The 21543-nt window shown below is 44.2% G+C and overlaps 6 non-coding genes across 6 annotated transcripts; 2 read left to right on the top strand and 4 right to left on the bottom strand.

The window, feature by feature from the left end:
* Positions 1–2510: 2510 nt before the first annotated feature.
* Positions 2511–2582, bottom strand: Trnac-gca (transfer RNA cysteine (anticodon GCA)). The gene has a single exon. It is a non-coding gene; the product is annotated as a tRNA-Cys (tRNA).
* Positions 2583–9172: 6590 nt separating this feature from the next.
* Positions 9173–9244, bottom strand: Trnac-gca (transfer RNA cysteine (anticodon GCA)). Its single transcript has one exon. It is a non-coding gene; the product is annotated as a tRNA-Cys (tRNA).
* Positions 9245–10113: 869 nt separating this feature from the next.
* Positions 10114–10185, bottom strand: Trnac-gca (transfer RNA cysteine (anticodon GCA)). The gene has a single exon. It is a non-coding gene; the product is annotated as a tRNA-Cys (tRNA).
* Positions 10186–13982: 3797 nt separating this feature from the next.
* Trnac-gca (transfer RNA cysteine (anticodon GCA)) lies at positions 13983–14054 on the top strand. Its single transcript has one exon. It is a non-coding gene; the product is annotated as a tRNA-Cys (tRNA).
* A 905-nt stretch (positions 14055–14959) lies between these two features.
* Positions 14960–15031, top strand: Trnac-gca (transfer RNA cysteine (anticodon GCA)). The gene has a single exon. It is a non-coding gene; the product is annotated as a tRNA-Cys (tRNA).
* Positions 15032–16558: 1527 nt separating this feature from the next.
* Positions 16559–16630, bottom strand: Trnac-gca (transfer RNA cysteine (anticodon GCA)). The gene has a single exon. It is a non-coding gene; the product is annotated as a tRNA-Cys (tRNA).
* Positions 16631–21543: the final 4913 nt, after the last annotated feature.

Raw genomic sequence — 21543 nt, 5'->3', positions numbered from 1 at the left:
AGGGAGACACCATGTAAATGCTGAAGGAGAAAGACACTAGAAATTTATTGGGAAACCACAGCCTCGTGATGATACACAGATGAATAGAAATGGGTTCATTTCAGATATAGGAGCTAGCTTGGAATATGCCTGAGTCACTGGCTAAAAAGTGTTGTAATTTATATAGTTTTTGTGTAATTGTTCAGGTCGGGGTGACTGGGAAACGAAAATGAGGTCTCCATTTATACCTGGGTTTTTATTTTTTATTTTTTGGATAGTTCCAAACCACTGTCTGTCATATGTCCTAAGAAATCTCCTCAAATGAATGATCCACCTTGATGCTCCTGTGCAACTGGTGCCGAACTGCCTGGGGCTCCCAAAACAAAGTCTGAACTCCAATCCATCTCTTAGAAAGATACCTCTCCATCTAATCATTAACCTCTGACCCTTCTATGCATCATATCCCCCACACCCCTTTGAGTTCTAGAAAGCTCTCTATATACTATTCCTTTTTTCCTGTATGCTGTCTACACTCTCATCTTTAAAAAGAATGTCTTTTATTCTTTGATAATTACATACATATAAACAATGTATCTTGATCATATATACCCCATCTCCCCCTCCTACTCCCTGTAGGAGCCCCAACACACCCTTCTCCCTGCTCCATGTTCTCTCATTTCCTCTGAGTTAATAACCTACTGAGTCCTATTGGTACCGCCTGTTGACTTATCTTTCTGACTTGATCTTGTACAGGTGCCATAGCTGTAGTGAGTTCGTGGTACAATGGCCATGTCTTGTTCAGAAGACAGAATGACTTCTCCCCATTCTTCAGCTCTTACATTGTTTTATGCTCATCCTCTGAGGTGAGCTTTGGAGAGAGAAGTTCATTGGGAGCCAGATGTACCCAAGGCTTTGTCAGATGCCCGATAAAAAGGGGGGCCCTCGTTCCGGGTCCTTGCATAGGGGCAGACTTGGTAAGGTCTACTCTGGGGCTGGGGCCAGAGCCTCGAAGGAATTAAGGTTTCAGCTCCCAGGAACCCGGATTTCCCCCTTTAAGGGCGGTGGTTATCAGTCCTCAGGCAGTTGTGTCTAAGGTATCCTGTGTTCTCTTTGCCAACATTGTTTGATTTAGCTTTCTGCTGACCTTGGCCCAATTTTCCTCTGAAAACAGTATACAAGATACTGTGCTTCTTAATAAACTCTAGTTCAGCACACTCTCATCTCTGACTCCACTAACCCTTGCCATCTCTGCTGGCTGTGACTAAGTCCGGCCGGGTCAGCCCTGCTCTGTGCTGCTCCTCCCCTCCCATTACATCTCGTAGGATTTTGTGTTGCGCATCGTTCTCACTAGACCAGAGTCCACCAAAACAGGACAAGGATGAAGTGTCATGGCCACGTCTCCTTAGTCTCTGTAGTCACCCACTCCCAGACACAGGTTATTAATTGAGGGGGCTGAGTACTGACACCCAGTAACTCCACGGCTCTCTAGATTTTATTTCAGGTTATACTCAGAGATGAGGGAGAGAGCTGGCAGGGCTTCAGTATCTGAATGCTTCAGGCAGGGCCTCTTGAGGGTGAGGTTGAAGACAAGCATGTGACAGAAACAGAGATTGGCATCCAGTCTACCAGGGTTGCCTGTACCCAGTGAATCAGCCTGCTTACTGAGGAGGGTGAAGCTGCAGTGTGGTTTTACACATAAAAACCTAATTAGAAAGAAAAACCCATTTATTTGCTGGCTATCGGGGTAGGTAATAGCTTGGATCTAAGGATCAGATGCAGACTGAGCGTTCTCTGGTTCAAGCCTCCACATGCACTACTCAGTCTAAAATTTCTTTATTAAACTGTAGTTCAATGTCACAAATTCTGTGCCCAGGGAAGTGGGCAAATGGGGATAGAGATCACAAACTTTGTGCAACTAGTCTGGGCTCCTGTCCTGGCTCTTGAGTGTATGGGGGACCCATAGTACCAGGCTGGCTTCTGAGGTACCCTAATAATCTCTTTCCAGGGTCTGGAGAGCTGCTCCAGTCTGGCTTGCCTGCCTTTCCACAGGCAAACACACTAAGGACGCAGGAGTCAGCTGGTTCTGAGCTTATCAGTAATATATAGCCACAGCTTTTCCTGTCAAATAGACTCCCAGATGGAAACCGTGTATTTAGAACACACCTCATCTCTCAGTGCCCAACTGAAGCAGAGTAAAGCTGATCTCTCTGTGGTCAGAAAACAGGACAGAAGTGAGGAGTGGAGTGGGAAGTGCAAGCGGGGAGATGCATGGAAGTGGGAAGTGCAAGCGGGGAGATGCATGGAAGTGGGAAAGACACTACAGTGAGCACGTGCGGTGCTCAGGTGAGGGCTTGGGACCTTGGGGAACTCTAGTGGGCAATGGAGCTAAGCTACACACACCCTGAGTTATGAGGCCCAGAGGGGGAGGATTTGTGATTATTTGAGAAAACTCCCAACTAGTAAAGACCTCCTAGCTTCACAAGAATTCTCCAAGGTAAATGTGGTAAGTTAAGTGCCAAAATATTTAAGCAAGGGGGCACCTGGATTTGAACCAGGGACCTCTTGATCTGCAGTCAAATGCTCTACCCCTGAGCTATACCCCCACCTGCTTATTAATGTCTCACAGACACTCAGAACCTGCATGGCCACTCTCTGACTGTTAACATCACAGGTACACTTGCCAGTGCTCTGCCATCATCTGCCCCCTCCTAGGAGGCCCAGCCCTGAGCTGCCTCTGCACATGACTGCTCTGTCCTCATGAATGACCAGCATCCTCCTGCCTTAGATCCTAGCTGAGCCAGGGGCAGTAAATTCAGGAGGCCTGCTGCTACAGCCTTCTTCAACCCAACCAAAGGAGCCCCATGCAAACACACTGACTGCTTGGCTGATTGGAGGTGAGTGGGATACGGGAGTGGACAAAAGAGAAAGTTCTCTGTCCACTGAGATCTCCTTGGTCAGACTCTCAGGAAGGACCCGGGGTCTGATGTGTCTCTAGCAAGCTCTGTGGACAGTTCTGACGGACACACTATTTGATGTTATTCCTCCCACCGCCCCGCCCCCCAAGCCTTTCCATACTGTAGATATAAAAGAAAAAAACAATGGTTACATAAAGAACAAATAAAGCACTCCTGCTTAATAACTGACTCAAAGCAGAGTCTGGGGATATGACAAAGGACTCTGGAGCCATGGGCACTAAAGCAAGACACAGGACAGTGGTTGCTAGCATATGATCAGCAGGGGACAGAGTCTTGGAGCAGGGCTTAACTGACAAAACTTCCAAAGTTTTACCCTTGTACCTGTGTAGACTCCCGTAGCACAGGTCACCTGCACTGCCCCGCCCAGGGATGTACTGTACACGGTGACTTCTCGTCTCCAACGCTCTCAGGGACCTGAACCACTGCCTTCAGACAGGACTCTGTCAGGCTTGGTTTATCGTGTCCTTCCCCACAGACCTATCTCAGGAGCCCAGCACCCATGCATGCCCAGCACACTGCAGCCTTTGCTGCTCAGCAACGTGCAGTCTCGGTAGAAGAGTCCCCATGCAGGGCTCCAGGTTCCCCACCATTGTTGTTCTCTCTCCACCTCACTCGGGCCCTCAGCAGAAGCCTGTACTGGGAATCATTTCTGTGCTTTTTATTCTATGCTCTCCTGACTTATCGTTTTTTTTCCTATATTTTAAAGAAAATCTCAAAATCAGAGAGATTTTTGGCCCCATGCTTGCCCCCAAATCATCAGCTCAGCATCTGCAGGGACCAGGTACATGATTATTTTTCTGTGTCTGTGTTACCTCACTCAAAATAATGTTGTCTAGCTCCATCCATTTTCCTGCAAAATTCAAGCTGTCTTTTTTTTTTTTCTGCTGTGTGGTACTCCATTGTGTAAATGCACCACATTTCCCTTATCCATTCTTCAGTCAAGGGGCATTTAGGTTTTTTCCAGGTTCTTGCTATGACAAACAAATCTTCTATGAACATGGTTGAGCACATGTCCTTGTGGCACAACTGAGCATCCTTTGGTATACCAAAAGTGATATTTCTGGGTCTTGAGGAAGGTTGTTTCCTAATTTTCTGAGAAATCGCCACACTGACATCCAAAGGGGCTGTACCAGCTTGCATTCCCACCAGCAATGCAGAAGTGTTCCCTTTACACCACAACCTCTCCAGCATAAGTTGTCATCAGTGTTTATGATATTGGCCATTCTTACAAGTATAAGATAGAACCTCAAAGTTGTTTTGATTTGCATTTCTCTGATGACTAAGGATGTTGAACATCCTTAAGGAAATTAAATGTCTTTCAGCCATTTTAGATTCCTCTGTTGAGAGTTCTCTGTTTAAGTCTGTACTCCATTGTTTTTTTTTTTTTTTTTTTTTGGATTTTGTGTTATTTTGGTGACCATTTTCTTGAGTTCTTTGTGTATTTTGGAGATCAGACCTCTGTCTGAAGTGGGGTTAGTGAAGATTTTTCCCATTCTGTAAGCTGTCGTTTTGTCTTGTTGACCGTGTCCTTTTGTTTTACAGAAGCTTTTCAGTTTCAGGAGGTCCCATTTATTAATTGTTTCTCTCAGTGTCTGTGCTGCTGGGGTTATATTTAGGAAGTGGTCTCCTGTGCCAATGCCTTCAAGTGTATTTCCCACTTTCTCATCTATAAAGTTCAGTGTGGCTGGCTTAATGTTGAGGTCTTTGATCCATTTGGACTTGAGTTTTGTGCATGGTGATAGATATAGGTCTATTTTCATTCTTCTACATGTTGATATCCAGTTATGCCAGCACCACTTGTTAAATATGCTTTCTTTTTTTCATTTGATATTTTTTTGCATCTTTGTCAAAAATCAGGTATTCGAAGATGTATGGCAAATCGAATCCAAGAACACATTAGAACCATCATCCACTGTGATCAAGATGTGTGGATTGATATCTGCATCTTCTATTCAGTTCCATTGGTCCCCCTGTCTGTTCTTATGCCAATATCAAGCTGTCTTCAGTACTGTAGCTCTATAGTAGAGTTTGAAGTCAGGGATTGTGATGCCTCCAGAAGTTCTTTTATTGTACAGGATTGTTTTGGCTATCCTGGGTTTTCTGCTTTTCCATATGAAGTTGAGTACCGTTCTTTCAAGGTCTTTGAACAATTTTGCTGGGATTTTGATGGGCATTGCATTGAATTGGTAGATTGCTTTTGGTAAAATTGCCATTTTTTACTATGTTAATTCTGCCTACTCAAGAGCATGAGAGAAATTTCCACTTTCTGGTGTCTTCTTCAGTTTCTTTCTTCAAAGATTTGAAGTTTTTGTCAACAAGTCTTCCACTTGTTTGGTTAGAGTTACTGTGAGATATCTTATGTTATTTGCAGCGATTGTAAAGGATGTTGATTCTCTGATTTCTTCCCCAGCCCATTTATCATCTGTGTACAGGAGGGCTACTGATTTTTTTTTGAGTTAATCTTGTATCCTGCTACATTACTGAAAGCGTTTATGAGTTGTAGAAGTTCCTTGGTTGAATTTTTGGGATCTCCTATGTAAACTATCATATCATCGGCAAACAGTGAGAGTTTGACTTCTTCTTTTCTAATTTGTATCCTCTTGATCTCCTTTTGGTGTCTTATTGCTCTAGCTAGGACCTCAAGAACTATATTGAATAGATTTGAACAAGACAACAACCTTGTCTTGTTCGTGATGTCAGTAGAATCGCTGGGAGTTTCTCTCCATTTAGTTTGATGTTGGCTGTTGGCTTGCTGTATATTGCCTTTATTATGTTTAGGTATGTTCCTTGTATCCCTGCTCTCTCCAAGACCTTTATCATGAAGAGATGTTGTATTTTGTCAAAAGATTTTTTGGCATCTAATGAGATGATCATGTGGTTTTTGTTTTTCAGTTTGTTTATATGGTGGATTACGTTGACTGATTGTCTTATGTTGAAACATCCCTGTAATCTCTGGGATGAAGCTGACTTGATGGTTCTGATGTGTTCTTGGATTCGATTTGCCAGTATTTTATTTAGTATTTTTACATCAATGTTCATGAGTGAGATTGGTCTGTAATTCTCTTTCTTAGTAATGTCTTTGTGTGGTTTGGGTATCAGGGTAATTGTAGCCTCATAAAGAGTTTGGTAGTGTTCCTTCTGTTTCTATTGTGTGGAATAATTTGAGGAGTATTGGTATTAGTTCTTTGAAAGTCCTGTAGAATTCTGAACTGAAACCATCTGGTCCTGGGCTTTTTTTTGGTTGGGAGACTTTTGATGACTGTTTCTATTTCTTCAGCAGTTATAGGTCTGTTTTGCTTATCTGGTCTTGATTTAATTTTGGTAAGTGATAGTTATCCAGAAAATTGTCCATTTCCTTTAAGTTTTCCAATTTTGTGGAGTACAGGTTTTCAAAATATGACCTGATGATTCTCTGTATTTCCTCCGTGTCTGTTATTATGTCCCCGTTTTCATTTCTGATTTTGTTAATTTGGATATTCTCTCTCTGCCTTTTGGTTAGTTTGGATAAAGTTTTGTCTATTTTGTTGATTTTCTCAAAGAACTCTTTGTCTCATTGATTCTTTGTTTTCTTTTTTCTACTTTGTTGATTTCAGCTCTCAATTTGATTATTTCCTGCCATCTAGTTCTCTTAGGTGAGTTTGCTTCATTTAGTTTTAGAGTTTTCAAATGTTCTGTTAATTCACTAGTGTGATTTTTTTCAGCTTCTTTATTTAGGTGTTTAGTGCTATGAACTTTCCTCTTAACATTGCTTTCATTGTGTTCCATAAATTTGGGTATGTTGTGTGGTCATTTTCATTGAAGTCTTTAATTTCTCCCTTGACCCATTGATGATTCAGGTGAGTATTGTTTAATTTCCATGTGTTTGTGGGTTTTCTGGAATTAGTATTGCTGTTGACTTCTAGTTTTAAACCATGGTGATCTGATAAGGTACATTGGGTTATTCCAGTATTTGTTGAGGTTTGTTTTGTTACTGAGTATGTGGTCAATTTTTAAAAAGGTTTCATGAGGTGCTGAGAAGAAGGTATATTCTTTTATATTTAGATGGGATACTCTATAGATGTTTGTTAAGTCCATTTGAGTCATAACATCTGTTCTCTTATTTGAGTCATAACATTAGTTCTCTTATTTCTCTGTTCATTTTTTGTCTGACTGACCTGTCCTTTGTTGAGAGTGGAGTGTTGAAGTCTCCCACTATTAGTGTGTGTGTGGTTTAATGTATAATTTAAGCTTTAGAAGTGTTTCTTTGACATATGAGGGTGCCCTTGTATTTGGGGAATAGATGTTTAGTACTGAAATTTCCTCTTGATGGATTTTTCTTGTGACTAATATGAAATGGCCTTCTTTGTCTCTTCTGACTGATTTTAGGTTGAAGTCTATTTTGTTAGATATTAGGATAGCTACACCCAGTTGTTTCGTAGGTCCATTTGATTGGTGTATTTTCCCTAACCCTTTACTCTAAGATGATGTCTGTAATGACATTGATTTTTAAAGCTGAGTAATCCTCCATTGTGTAAATTTACCATATTTTCTCTATTCATTCTTCAGTTTAGGACCATCTAGGTTGTTTCCAGGTTCTGGTTATTATGAATGATGCTGCTAAGAAAGAACATAGTTGAGCAAGTGTCCTTGTGGTATGATGCAGTGAACTCCCTGACCAGCAGGAAAGAACAGCCACCAGACGAGGATTCTTCCCAAATCACGCTTTATTGGAGCCTCTTGGTTGAAGGGAGAGCAGGAGGCGAGGGGCCCCGAGCTCTGAGCTGCAACTGCCTATATAGGGACTAGGGGTACGTGCAGGCCTCCTATTGGTCAAAGTGTCAGCAGCCATTCCAAGCTCCCTGATAGGTCCGGCACACTGAGGACACTGAGCATGCCCAAGATGGTGGTACTGGCTATGACCCTATATGGAATTGTTTATCCCAAGCCTGCAGGGGTCCGGCGCCATCTTGTAATGGCGGCTGCACGTACTGGCTCCCTGCAGTACAACTGAGTATCCTTTGGGTATATGTCCATGAGTGGTATCGTTAGGTTTTGAGGTAGATTTATTTCTAATTTTCTGAGAAACTGACATATTGATTTCCAAAGTGTCTGGACAAGTTTTCACTCCAACCAGCAGTGGAGGAGTGTTTCCCCTTACTCCACATCCTCTCCAACTTTAGATGTCCTCAGTATTTTTTATCTTAGCCATTCTGATAGATGTAAAATGGTATCTCATTGTCATTTTGATTTTCCTGATGATTAAGGATGTTGAACAATCTCTTAAATGTCTTTTGGTCATTTGAGATTCTTCTGCTGAGAATTCTGTTTAGATCTGTACACCATATTTAAAATGGGTTATTTTGTATTTTGGTGTCTAGTTTCTTGAGTTATTTATATATTTTTGAGATGCCCTCTGTCAGATGTGGGGTTAGTGAAGATCATTTCCCATTCTGTAGGTTGTCATTTTGTTTTATTTATCAGCTTTAGAGCCTCCGTGGGACCAAACTAGGCCCTCCATAAATGGAAGACAGTGGTGAAGCTTCGAACATCTGAGAGGCCCCTGGCAGTAGGACCATGAGCTAACTTGTTGGAGCCCATTCCCTATGGTGGGATGCCATTATGCAGCAGGGAGAGGCTTGGTCCTGCCCCAACCTGATGTGCTAGATATTGATGACTCCCCATGGAGCCCTACCCATTGGGAGGAATGGATAGCGGGTAGGCTGGGGGGAAGGGAAGGGAGGAGAACTGTGCTTGGAATGTAAAATGCAATTAAAATTAAAAAATAAGATATCAGGGCAATCACAGGATGCTTCTTCTTGGGAAAGTATTCATGCAAATTTAATCTCATAAATATACTTCCAGTGTATATTTCATCCATAGAACAAGATTTACCCACAGTAGTAAAAACCATTATACCAAAACCAGGCTCAGAAGCCTCACTGGTGGATTCCTTCAAATATGTAAGCAAATAACAAGAACAGAAGAACACGCACTGTGGAGTCAGCATAACCTTAATATTCCAACTTCTAGAATGTGTGTGTATATGTGTGTGTCCAAATGAGCTATTTTTAGATAAATATACATTTATCTAAAAATGCATTTATCACATTCTTGTGCTGGATCTGATAGATGATGGCGGAACTCTGCCCTAACTGGGTGAATCCCAAGACATATGAGACAGGAGAGAAAGTAGGTCTATTCTGTGAATGTCATCACTTTGTTTACTAAATCAAATAGAAAGGGGGCACCTGGATTTGAACCAGGGACCTCTTGATCTGCAGTCAAATGCTCTACCCCTGAGCTATACCCCCACTGGTACCAGTGGCCCAGTCAATACATTTCATCTCTGTGGTGATAAATTCTGACTATAAAGTTAAATTACAGATCTCAGACCTACTTCCCAGAAGCAGCCAGACCTGACTGGTGAGATGCCTTCCTCAGCTCTGCAGCAGGCCTGGCCCATCCTTTTGAGCATCATCAGCCAAGGAAATTAGAGGAGCAGTCTGCAGACCTGAGCCCATTTCACCCTGCTGTCCTGGGTCAGCTCCTCAGCTGCCAACTGCCTTCCCCCTGGGTCTCCATCACCCTCCCCTCCTTCCCTGAAGACAGAGTGGGCTGTCACTCAAGGTTCTCACAGGGCCCCAGTTGGCGCTGGAGCCGCAACACTGCAGGGTCCCTCTCTCCCTGGTACAGCAGCTGAGTCAGGTTTTACCCTTTGATGATGAAGCAAGAGAGCAGGGGGCTCTGGAAGGGGAAGAAGCTCACATGGGTAATGTCCACACTCCACAAAATACCTGATTCTAGGCTGTGTCTCCTTAGCACTGAGCACATGTTTACCAGACAGAAAGGAGATAATTTATGGTTTTGATTTCCTTTCTGGTCCTTGGATACCAGCTGTCTGTATGGATGCTGAACCTGGAAATTTCAAAAGAATTCTCCACCATCGTCCTTGCCTTCTCTTTAAGAACCCAACATAACCAGAGAAACCAGATACATGTAGGAAAAGAGCTGACATAATAAGAATGGGAGGGACATTGAGCTTGTAGGGAGAGATGGGAGGCAGCACTCATCTTCATGAGGGGCTGAGAAGCTCTGCTGAGTACCATAAACAGAATGAATGGAAAAAACACAGGACTGAGCGTACACGATAACTCCATGAATAAAAACATAGACTTATGGTAGGGGGCACCCGGATTTGAACCGGGGACCTCTTGATCTGCAGTCAAATGCTCTACCCCTGAGCTATGCCCCCTCCATGTCAGAGATGTTTTATAAGTGTCAATCACCTTCACAGTCACACCCAACATTACTACGACTTATACTTTTTACTTGGCAAGACCAACACTGCTGCCTCCACAAACTCATCTCAGACAGGTCCCTCTCCTGTCCCCGGTATCTTCAACTTTGTCCCATGTTGTAATGTCAGCACCCTCCCATACACATCTGAGCCTATGGGAGCAGCACAGCTGGAGACAGGTGGACATAAGCTACTACAAAGGACTTCAGATTTACATGTCTGATTTCTTCAGTTATATACAAGCCCTCAGAGTGGAGAGACCCTGCCTAACTTCTCTGGGGGAGCCATGTGGTACCTGCATGTGAAGATAACTCCACAGCCCATGGATAATCTATGTGTTAGCCCTGAGGGTGGCTCCTGGGGAGATGGTGAAGATGTCTCTTCAGGCCTGAGTGGTTCACCCAGGAGATCCGACAGCAGAGCAGGAGGACAGAGGGTCAGGGGATGCTGAAGCTGTGGACCCTACCCTGTCCTTCAGATCTGTCACCACTACACAAACTCATTGCCATGAGTTTTAATGAACTGATATGGCATAATTAAATTGTTTTGAATATTAAATAATTTTTTTAAAATTATTTTTTTAAAATAACTTGCATTCTCCTGAATCCTCCTCTTATTGCTCCTGTCACCCAAAGGTTTAGCCACCTCTTCTCCTCTGCCTGTGCACTTACGTAAACTACGTACAGCATGGGATGTCCTATTTAGTCAAGGCAGACATCAGTAACTGACTGACTTGTAGATGAGGATTATAATTTCCATGCCTTCTTCCATTCTCAGTATCCTATTCCATTCCTGATCCAAGTTTTAGGTGGATGAGCTTCTATGTTTTTATCATGATAATCTGTTAACACTGTGTGTGGTTGAAGTGCATCAGTCTAAACAGGACGAAGACATGTGGTAGAACTTTTGATTGTTCTGAAGTTGGTCACAACGTTATGCTTAAACTGTTTCATTTCCTTTAAAACATTTCTTCCACAAGCCTTGAGTTCTCTATGAAACACATTTCAGAATAATTTTCCATGCATGGAAATGTTTCTACTGTCTAATGAATATTTCTCCCTTTTTTACAGGAGTGACCTCGGCTCCTGCTCCTTTTGTTCCAGCTGCCCCAAAATCTGCTGCATGGTCAGTGTCCTGTGACTTCCTTCACCTCCACCATGACCTGCTTCTGTTCCACCACCTCTTCTGTGTGCGAGTCTCTCTTTTCCAGATGCCAACTTCTTCAATGTTTCTTAACAAAATGACATTCCTTTGTGGCAATGAACTCCTCCTGTGAGAGCTGAAGAAAAGTAGAATTTCTAGCATTTGTATGACTGATAAGACCTATAATTCTTCCACACACTGTGCTGATAGTCAGGACACTTACCTTAAATATTTTTTCATAAATAACATGGTAGTTTGAATGATAACAAATTCATAGGCTCATATATTTGAACGTTTGGTCCCTACTTGGTGAACTGTTTAGGAAGGATTAGGAGGTGTGACCTCGTTAATTGAGATGCATTGGGAGGGGCTTTGTGGTCTCAGAATCTCATATCAGGCCCAGTCTTACTCTCTGCCTCCTGCTTGTGGATCAGATGTAAACTGTCAGTTACTGCTCCAGTGCCATGCCTGCCTGCCACCATGCTTCTCACCATGATGATCATGGACTAACCTCAGATATTGTAAGCAATGTCTCCATTAAATGCTTTTTTTATAAGTTGCCTTGATCATGGTGTGTCTTCACAGCAATAGAACAGTATATTAACTGTTTATGTAACAGTATAGTAACACAGAATAGTAAGTGAGAATTTGATTATCAGGGCCTGGGTATTGCTTTGACAGGCCTGCCCATGCTGCTTGTTGGAAGAATAAGAAAGAAGTTGGGGTTTGGGTTTAGAAAGGCAATTGAGTACTGTAAGTTTGACTTACTGGGTCATATCATTAGCAACGTGGAAAACAGTAGTGCTCACAGCAATGTGGTTGTGGAGTTCTAGTTCAAAATAGGAAGGGTGAGAGAGCTGGCCCCGATGGCATGGACATGGGTGAGATGGCCCTGACGCTTGCCGGAGCAAAAGAGGTGGCCTGATGTGTGCATGGCAAAGCTGTCCCCTCTCCTCATTGATGCACCTTGTGAGAGTGCTGGCCCTGCCCCTTATCAGAGGCTAGATGGTGTAGACTCAGGAGAGCTGGTCCTACCCCTTGTCTAGTGGTATTGAGAAAACTGGCCTTAGTGGTGAGGTGCAGGAGAGGAAGGGGCACTGGAGAGCTGGCCCAGATGACATTTGAGTAGGAATGCTGGCCCCACCCCACGCCAGCTAACACATACACACAGGAGAGCTGGCCTCTCCCCTCCCCTCCACAGAGCAGGAGAGTCAGCCTGATGGCAGGGGTGCAAGAGGGCTGGCCCCAACAAACACTTGGGCAGAGTGGGAGAAGTGGCTTTGGTGGCATGGGAGCAAGAACCAGTCTCAGCTCTCACCGGTAGCATTACTGCTGTGGGAAAGATTGTCACATCCCTACACTGGGCAGAGTGGGAGAGCTGACCATGGTGGTTTGAGTGCAGGAGAGCTGGCCCTGATTGCATGGGGGTAGGAAAGCTGCAACCATCTCTTGCCCAGGTGGTATCTGATTGCTGGCCCCAGAGGCTTGGGCATGGGAGAGTGGGAGAGCTGGGATGCGGACCAATTCAACTACCATCCAGGCCCAGATCCAAGGCTTTGAGTTGGCTCACACCAACATCTTCCCAGCCTAGGAGGTGTTGGAGCACATGAGGGCCCTGCAGGTCCATAGCTACAGAATCCCAACAACTCAGAGCAACAGCAGAATATCTGAGTTTCTATGAGGGTCCAGTATTGATGCTGTAGCAGAAGCCAGAGGCCATGAACTAGCCTCATGACTTATTGCAAAGAACATTTGCTAGTAAAAATGTTTGAACTGTTTTGGCAAAAGAATATATACTGTGCAACATACCACAACTTCCAATGGCACAATGACAAATAAATATGGGATGGAGATTAGAGAAAGACAAAGGAGCAGAATGGTACAAGCACAGAAAGCTGTGCTTGAAAAGGGAGCAGGTTGTTGACTAAAGGGGTCGACTTGATGGCTTGTTTGTTTTGTTTTGACTTCCACTTCTTTCTTTTCTATTTTTAATTTATTTTTACTTACTTCTGGGGTGGATTCTACATGGTTGGAGGGCAAATATGGAAGGAACAGCAAATGTGTGGGATTTGGTGTGAATGCCCCAAAAATTAAATGAAAAAATATTTTGAAAAAATATTTTCATTGATTCTTAGAGAACTTCACAGAATGCATTTTGATCATATTTGCTTTGAACTATTTCTTTTAACTCCTCTTCACAGATCCAACCCACCTTACACCCCCAGGGCTGTGTCCTTCAATTGTGCTATCGCGTGCTTCTGAGAGGGAAGCCATCCATATCATTGACTTACCACAAGGCACACCCAAACAGAAAACTGTTTTCTCTCCCTCATAAGCCATCAATTGCTTAAGATCCAACCCTTTGCACTTGGCTCTTACAGGTGGGAGAGTGGATGAGCTGAATGCAGGCTTCCATGCATTAGTGCTTCCGTCACAGCCGTGAACCAGGATAGGAGAGCGCTGGCATGAGGAGGTGGCAGACAGGTGTGCAGCTGGCACAGGGCTGGGCCTCACAGGAGAAAGCAGATGAGAACAGAGTACTAGCAAGTGCACGTCAGGGAGTCGCCATACAGGTTCAGAGATGTTTATTAGATATATATGAAGCAGATGGGGGCATAGCTCAGGGGTAGAGCATTTGACTGCAGATCAAGAGGTCCCCGGTTCAAATCCGGGTGCCCCCTTCCTAGGTGTCTCTTTTAGATACAAGAAACAAAATCTGATATTTGTTAACACAGAGGCAACTGATATACTGTGTTCCCCTGTGCTCTGTGTTCTGCTCAGGACTGGACCCTGTTCTCTCCCCTGAGAGGAGCTAGTACAGGACTCACTGTGAACCCATCCAGGTCACACTCATGTTGTAGCATAGGCTGACCTCCAATGCACTGGGAAGGCTCCATCAGTGCAAGATTTCAGAGGAGTTCTACGAAGTTGAAGAGCAGATTTTTCCTCTGGTAACTTTCCAGAGTCAAGCCCTTGAGATAACCCTCCTGAACCCCCAGAAAGGGGGATCCTTACATGATGTCCCCCCCAACCTGTGCTTTGATTCCTAATACTTCTGAAGAAATACTAGGATCCATGTATTTGTCTCCTATTTAGACTAAGACTCTGAGGAAAAGGAAAATGACTGACCTTGCTTTGTGTCTTCAACATGACTGATAGTGACCACAACACAGGAAGCTCCATGGTGTTTGCTGAGTGAATAAACGATGCTGCGACATAAAGAGCACCCTCCTCATATCACGGAAGACAAAGTTCTCTCTGAGCAAAAGGTTTGGATCATTGGAAACCCAGAACATCAGCTCTTGTCTTGGCCACTTCAAGAAAATTAAGTGTGAACTTAAGGAAAACACCAGTTAAGAGTCCTTTTTTGAGTGAAAGCTGATGTCTTTAGGATGCCTGAGAGAGGGGGCATTGATATGGGCTGACTGAGGTTAGAGAGGAGAAGATAGAGGCAGACAGAAATAGAAAAATATTGCCACGTCAAGATCATTATCAGGAATCAGTAGATCGTGAATATATAGGAAACCTGGGTGGGTGCCAAGGTGGAAGAGGTACTAATAAGAGAGAGGTTGCCTTCCCTATAAGTGGGGGTATAGCTCAGGGGTAGAGCATTTGACTGCAGATCAAGAGGTCCCTGGTTCAAATCCAGGTGCCCCCTTCCTTAAACATTATTTTAGTAGTTAACCTACCACATTCACCTTGGGGAGGACCTCAGAGAAGCTAGGATGTCTCCATTAGAACCTCCCTCTCTGGGATCCAAAATAAAGAGTAATTTCATGTCTCAGGTGAGGATGACTTAGTCTCTTGACAGAACTCTCACTCAAGGAACCAAACACTCATGACTCTAAATCTACCCACTTCCCCCATTAGCACAACAATCATAAACTGAAAATGATGGGAGGAAAAATATAAGAAAATTTACCATAAAGGAAGATATGTACTTCATCAGACTTTTCATGTACTGTGCATAATTGAGAAAACACAAACTCAGTAGCAAATGTCAAAGAAATCTAAGTCCAAAGGGAAGATCTTAAAAACCAAGAATACAAGGAGCAGGCGATAAACACAGGACTGAAATCATCATGCTAAGTAACCTTTCAACAGCAGTTCTTAGCACTAGAAGGCAATAAGAAACACATTTGGGGGCTCCAGGATACCTCTGACCAACAACTCAAATGGAAGTGTCCCATGCCTGAAACAAATCACCTTCCTAATCAGAGAGCACTGTTCTTGCATCCCTTCAGCAGAGGGCATTAGTGGCTTAGTGACTAAAATGCTTCAGCCAACCTCTGCTGATGTCCTGCACCTACTATGAGCCTTTGCCTCCAGGTAGTGTCTGTCCATGCTAGCACAGCCTCAGATTCTGACCTCCTCCTAGCCAGCATAGCCCGTCAGCACATCCTTAAATTCAGAATGCAGTTCTTCACCTGATGGGCAGCTCTGGACCACACCGAGACCATTGCTCAGTGAGAGTGGACAGAAAGATTTGTTCAAGCCACATTTCTGCTGCTCTGATAAAATGCTGAGGCAAGAGGCAAGTAAGGGAAGAAAGGGTTTGTGTTAGCTCACAATTTCAGGATACAGTCACTTATTTCAGCAAGGTCAAGGCAGCAGGAACTTGACGCACTTAGTCACATCACATCTACCCTCAACAGCAGAGAGAAATGAAGGCACACATGCTCGTTAGTGCTGAGCTCACTCTGTACTCACACTGTCCAGGATCCCTGCCTAGGGAACAGTGCTGTGTCCTCATGCATCAGTTGACTTAATCATCAAGACAATCCCCTACTGACAGGAACACAGGCCAACCTGATCTGGACACTGTATCCTTCGTGGAGAATTTATTTCCAAGGTGATTCTACAGTGTGTCAAACTGACAATCAAAACTCACTATCCCAGTGAGGATGAGAGAAAGAATCCAGATGGGGAAAACAAGAAAGTAGAGACGACTCAGCATAGGTCAGAGGTCAGCTGTGTGCATTGTACTAATGTGTTTTGGGGGTTCCAGCCTTTGGGCCAGTGGCTGATATTTATAATGTAGCTGAGAATGTAACCCATAGAAGTAAATGAATGGAGCATAGAAGCTCTGATTCTAGAAACCTCAGCTAATGAAGACTTTCTAATCTCATGGGCATCCTGACTTAGATGAGTGCAATAAGTCAGTAACCAGATTCCAACATAAATAAGGGGGCACCTGGATTTGAACCAGGGACCTCTTGATCTGCAGTCAAATGCTCTACCCCTGAGCTATACCCCCACTGGTACCAGTGTGCCCAGTTAATACATTTCATCTGTGTGGTGATAAATTCTGACTATAAAGTTAAATTACAGATCTCAGACCTACTTCCCAGAAGCAGCCAGACCTGACTGGTGAGATGCCTTCCTCAGCTCTGCAGCAGACCTGGCCCATCCTTTTGAGCATCATCAGCCAAGGAAATTAGAGGAGCAGTCTGCAGACCTGAGCCCATTTCACCCTGCTGTCCTGGGTCAGCTCCTCAGCTGCCAACTGCCTTCCCCCTGGGTCTCCATCACCCTCCCCTCCTTCCCTGAAGACAGAGTGGGCTGTCACTCAAGGTTCTCACAGGGCCCCAGATGGCGCTGGAGCAGCAACACTGCAGGGTCCTTCTCTCCCTGGTACAGCAGCTGAGCCGGGCTTTAGCCTGGGAGGATGAAGCAAGGGAGCAGGAGGCTCTGGAAAAGGAAAAAGCTCACATTGGTAACACCCACACTCTACAGAAAGTTGGGTTCTGGGATTTATTTTCCTTCGTTCTGAAGACATGTTCACCAGACAGTCATAGAGGGAGAAAATTTATGCCTTCATGCCAGATATCACATTCCCTACAGCAATCTTCACATATTAGCCCTTTGTCTGTAAGCAAGCACCAAACTAAATGCTTCCTTTTATACTGTCGCCGTGGTCATGGTGTCTCCTCGCAGCAATAGAACAGTATCTAAGATAATGTGCTTTTGTTTTTATCAAGGGATCTTGCACAAGTATATTTAGAAGACAGTTTTTTTTTTAAAGCTTATCAAGAAAACCATCTTTTTATGTCTACTTTCTGTTTCTCAGATGATTCCATCTAGCTGCATGTCCTGGTCTGTGTGCTCCTAAATAAAATCACTATTGTGTGGCTTGTCTAACTCAATTCAGTCTGAAATCAGTAACTGACTGACTTTGTAAATAAGAATTATTTACCTCCTCATGTACCTCCTCCTAGGCTCATTTTTCAAATATTTTTCTACCTCAACTTTTTTTTGAATTGTCTTTAATGTTTCTATCATGATGATTAGGTAATAGGATTCATGGATTATCCAGATGGCGTTAAGTAGGGGTAAGGTTTTGAGTAGAACCTTTGCTTTCCTGGAAGCTAGTGACAACCTTATATTTTAAACACCCTCATAGATACAACTATGTGTTTCAATGGTGATTCCAAATTTAGTGAACGATCACTGCGCCATCTGTGAAGTGTATGCTACAGCCCTGGTTCCTACAGTCACATGCTTCTCTCCTAGCACACAGCAGCTTTAGTCAGTCCCTGAAGCCTTAACAACCTCAGCACTGCACAAAGTCCAGAGCATCTTCTAAGAATCAAGGTACCCTTTCAACCACAAGTCATTGAACAATAAGAAAATGAAGTTATATACTTCCAGTATGCAATATTACTGTTCTATTGCTGTGAAGACACACCATCACCAAGGTAATTTATAAAAGAAAGCATTTAACTGGGAGCTTATGGTACCAGAGGATTGGCTAGTCCATGGCCATCATGGTGAAAAGCACGGCAGCAGGCAGGCAGGTATGACTGGAGCATAAGGCAGAGAAAGAGGGAGAGCTGACTGGGAATGGTGTGGGCTTTTGAAACCTCAAGCCCACCCCCAGTGACACACCTCCTCCAACAAGGCCATACCAAATAGTTCTACCAACTGTGGACCAAGCATTCAAATATACGAGCCTGTGGGGGCCATTCTCACTCAAACCACCACATACAACAGACAGTATAAACATTCCTGTTCCAAAAAGGAGAAACAGGGGTGCAGCAAAGAAATACTGGACCAAAGTAAGACTGCAACTCAACAGGGAAACACCTTCCGCTCCAGGCCTGGTATCGGGCTCATGATGGACACCTGTACTCCAACACTCGTGGGCAGCATTACAGTCCCAGCTCTGCTCCCTGAAGCATATATAAGCTCTGCCTTGGTCGGCTCCAGTCTCTGCCTGCAGAAAGTCTGGAGATGGGATCAGGAACTGTGTACAAGAATCAGATCATTCTGGAACGCAGGCACATGTAGAAACACTTCTGTTAGTCTGCACTTCTTTGTTGTATTCCTGAAGGAAAAGACCATGACAGGCAGCCTGCCTAATCACATGATGCTTAGTAACATGATCATGTTCTAGAACCACATTTCTGGTTCTGGAACATTCCACTGATCCAGCTCAATGGATGATTAAACTAGTGTCCTTCCTGCCTAGTGTGTCTCTATCACCTAGTGTTCTCTCCTATCACCTTCTATCAGTGCCCATTGACCTGGACAATGCATGAGGCAACCTGAAGAAGTACTGTCTGTAAATAGGGTGCTAAAAGCAAACCTCACTAGGGGTACATAAACTTGAACTAGGGACCTCTTGATCCATAGTCAGGTTCTCAACTCCTAAGCTATACCACCAGTCCTGCTGAGGCTGTCTAATAAACACCATCTTATCTGCATTTTAACACCATTTGTCCTGTAATCGGACTTTATGTGAATCCTAAGAAAATTCTGTTGTGGAAACTGCAGTGTGACACAGTGAGTCATGCAGCAAATCCCTTTATCCATATATTTTCTGTGCAGGTGTTTATGGAAAAGAATCATTGTTCCAGTTCTAGGCCCCTGGTCTTTGCTGCACCATCAATGCTGGGCCCTCACTGGGGCTCTTACCGGACATGCTGTTGCTGCTCTATGTCATGGAGATCCTGCAACCCTGGGTCTGCAGAACCAGCTCCCCCACTGTGCTCCAGCAGGTCACAGGTGGGGTGAATGCTGGGGTGGGCCAACCCATAACCCTGGTTCTGGGCCTGGGTACTTACAGGTTAGTCAGACCACCCCAGGCCTGCATATGGGTCTCCTTGTCCTGCTTAGAGTGTCAAGCTCTGGGCAGGACCATGCTTCCTTGTCACAAAGAGAACCTAACAGTACCCAATTGCCAGGCATCAGACAGGGCTCCTGGTTGGTGTGGAGGTGTTGCTGGAGAGCAAGTCAGAAAGCCCAGGCTGTGATCTGTTGAGTTCTGCCAGCCCCAGTCAAATGACATGGGGCAGAGGTGTTGCTCTTGTATCTGTATTTTTCACAAAATTGTTTTCTCTATAAAACATCTTTCAGAACAAATTTCTACATGTGCGCCATCAGATAGTGAATATTATCTGATCAAGAACCCAGTCCTTCACCCTCACCAGGGCATTCTTTGTTTCCACTCTCTCCTGTGTGAAACTCACTTTTCTACATTTCTACTCCTGAATGGCTCTCTCTGTCTCTGGGCCTCTGCCTCTCTCTCTCTCTCTCTCTCTCTCTCTCTCTCTCTGTGTGTGTGTGTGTGTGTGATGTGCACACTGAAAGTGGAAGGGACCTAAGGAAACCCCTGAGGTTTTCTCCCGTCCTCTACACACATCACCTGAGACAGAGAGAGGAAGGAGAGACTATGTTGAAATGATGAGTGAACACAGGTGAAGAGGTGTGAAGAGGACAGCCACTGATCAGGAGGAACGTGATGAGCTCTGAGAGCTTCAGTCCTAAGGCACTGTTAATATTTCTGGAACCATCGTAAGGATACAGAAGCCCTGTGCTGAGCCCAAGCAGCTGAACCCCTAAGCAACGACATTAGGGAAAGCTGGCAGGCTTCAGCCAGGGATTCAGGAAGAGACTAAGCAATGTCACTGTGTTTAGGCATCATCCTCTGTACTCTAAATTCTCTCCCTGTATTAGTACTTTTCACTACATTATAACAAACTACCTGACAAAAGCCAAGTTAAGGAAAGAACGAAGGTTTTATTTGGGCTCACAGTCTAAGGGGACACAGTCCATTATGCTGGGGAAGATGACACATTTTCTCCACAAACAGGAAGTGAAGAGAGAGATGCATGTTAGTGCTCAGCTCACTGTGGTGCTACCCACATTCAGGATCTGACACCCTCTTCTGACCAACCTGGGCACTAGGCACACATGTGGTACACATACATACATGCAAGCAAAATGCTCACAAAATAAAAGAAATAAGTATTTTTAAAACCTTATATCTTCATTTAGTTGGTTATTAAGTAACTTCTCTATACAAGCGTGTGGTGTTTTGTAAGAAACTGATACATGCAAAGGAGTGGACATAGATTTGTTCATTTGAGTGCCAAGGAAGTCCATGGGGGAAATGCATTGTGTTGTTTTCTTAAAGTGCAATGCAGATATGCACCTACCCACCATCCACTCAGTAGACTGGAAGGCAAGTCACATGCGCTCTGACATGCACAGCTGCAGGGTATTCCAAGTGGAAATAACTAAAACAGTTGCTTACAGAAAAAAAAAAGAATCTAAGTCAAGAAAAACGTTTTAGGCACGGCACCAGCGGCGGCGGCCGGAACCGGACGCGCACGGCGGGCGACGTAGCTGGCACAGCGGCCAGGACCGGCGGGTACTGACACAGTGGCAGACAACGCAGGCGACAGGGACCAGTGCAACACCAAGAGCAGATCGCCCCAGGACAATTAAATCAAAGAGGTAGGCCTTTGGTTGGCGAGGTCCCTGGCAAACAGGGAACCTGGTTCTTTTCCTGAAGACCCGTCTGAGGGGTGAGAGGGATCTTGACCCCTGGCAGGAGCCAGGAAACAGAACGAGGGCATTTTGCAAGAGGAGCCTCTGGCCAGCAGGGAAACCTGATCTGGTTTTAAAAGACCAATTAGAGATCATCAATAGGAGGAGATGGGCAGGCGCCAAGGCAAAAATTCTCCCAATAAGCTGAAAAACAACATGAAAGCACCAGAACCCAATGATCTTACAACAGAAGGACTTGAACACCCTAACACAGAAGAAGTGGAAAAAATCGACTTTATGAAAGCAATAGAGTCCCTTAAACAATATGTAAAAAACACCTTTATAGAAATGGATGAGAAGTATAACAAAAAGTTTGAAGAATTGAGTAAATACGTA

Source organism: Alexandromys fortis, unplaced genomic scaffold (assembly GCF_014885135.2).
Source record: "Alexandromys fortis isolate MF-2015 unplaced genomic scaffold, M_Fortis_MF-2015_v1.1 scaffold_177, whole genome shotgun sequence".
Classification (NCBI taxonomy): domain Eukaryota; kingdom Metazoa; phylum Chordata; class Mammalia; order Rodentia; family Cricetidae; genus Alexandromys; species Alexandromys fortis.
This window is presented reverse-complemented; position numbering and strand designations above follow the sequence as displayed.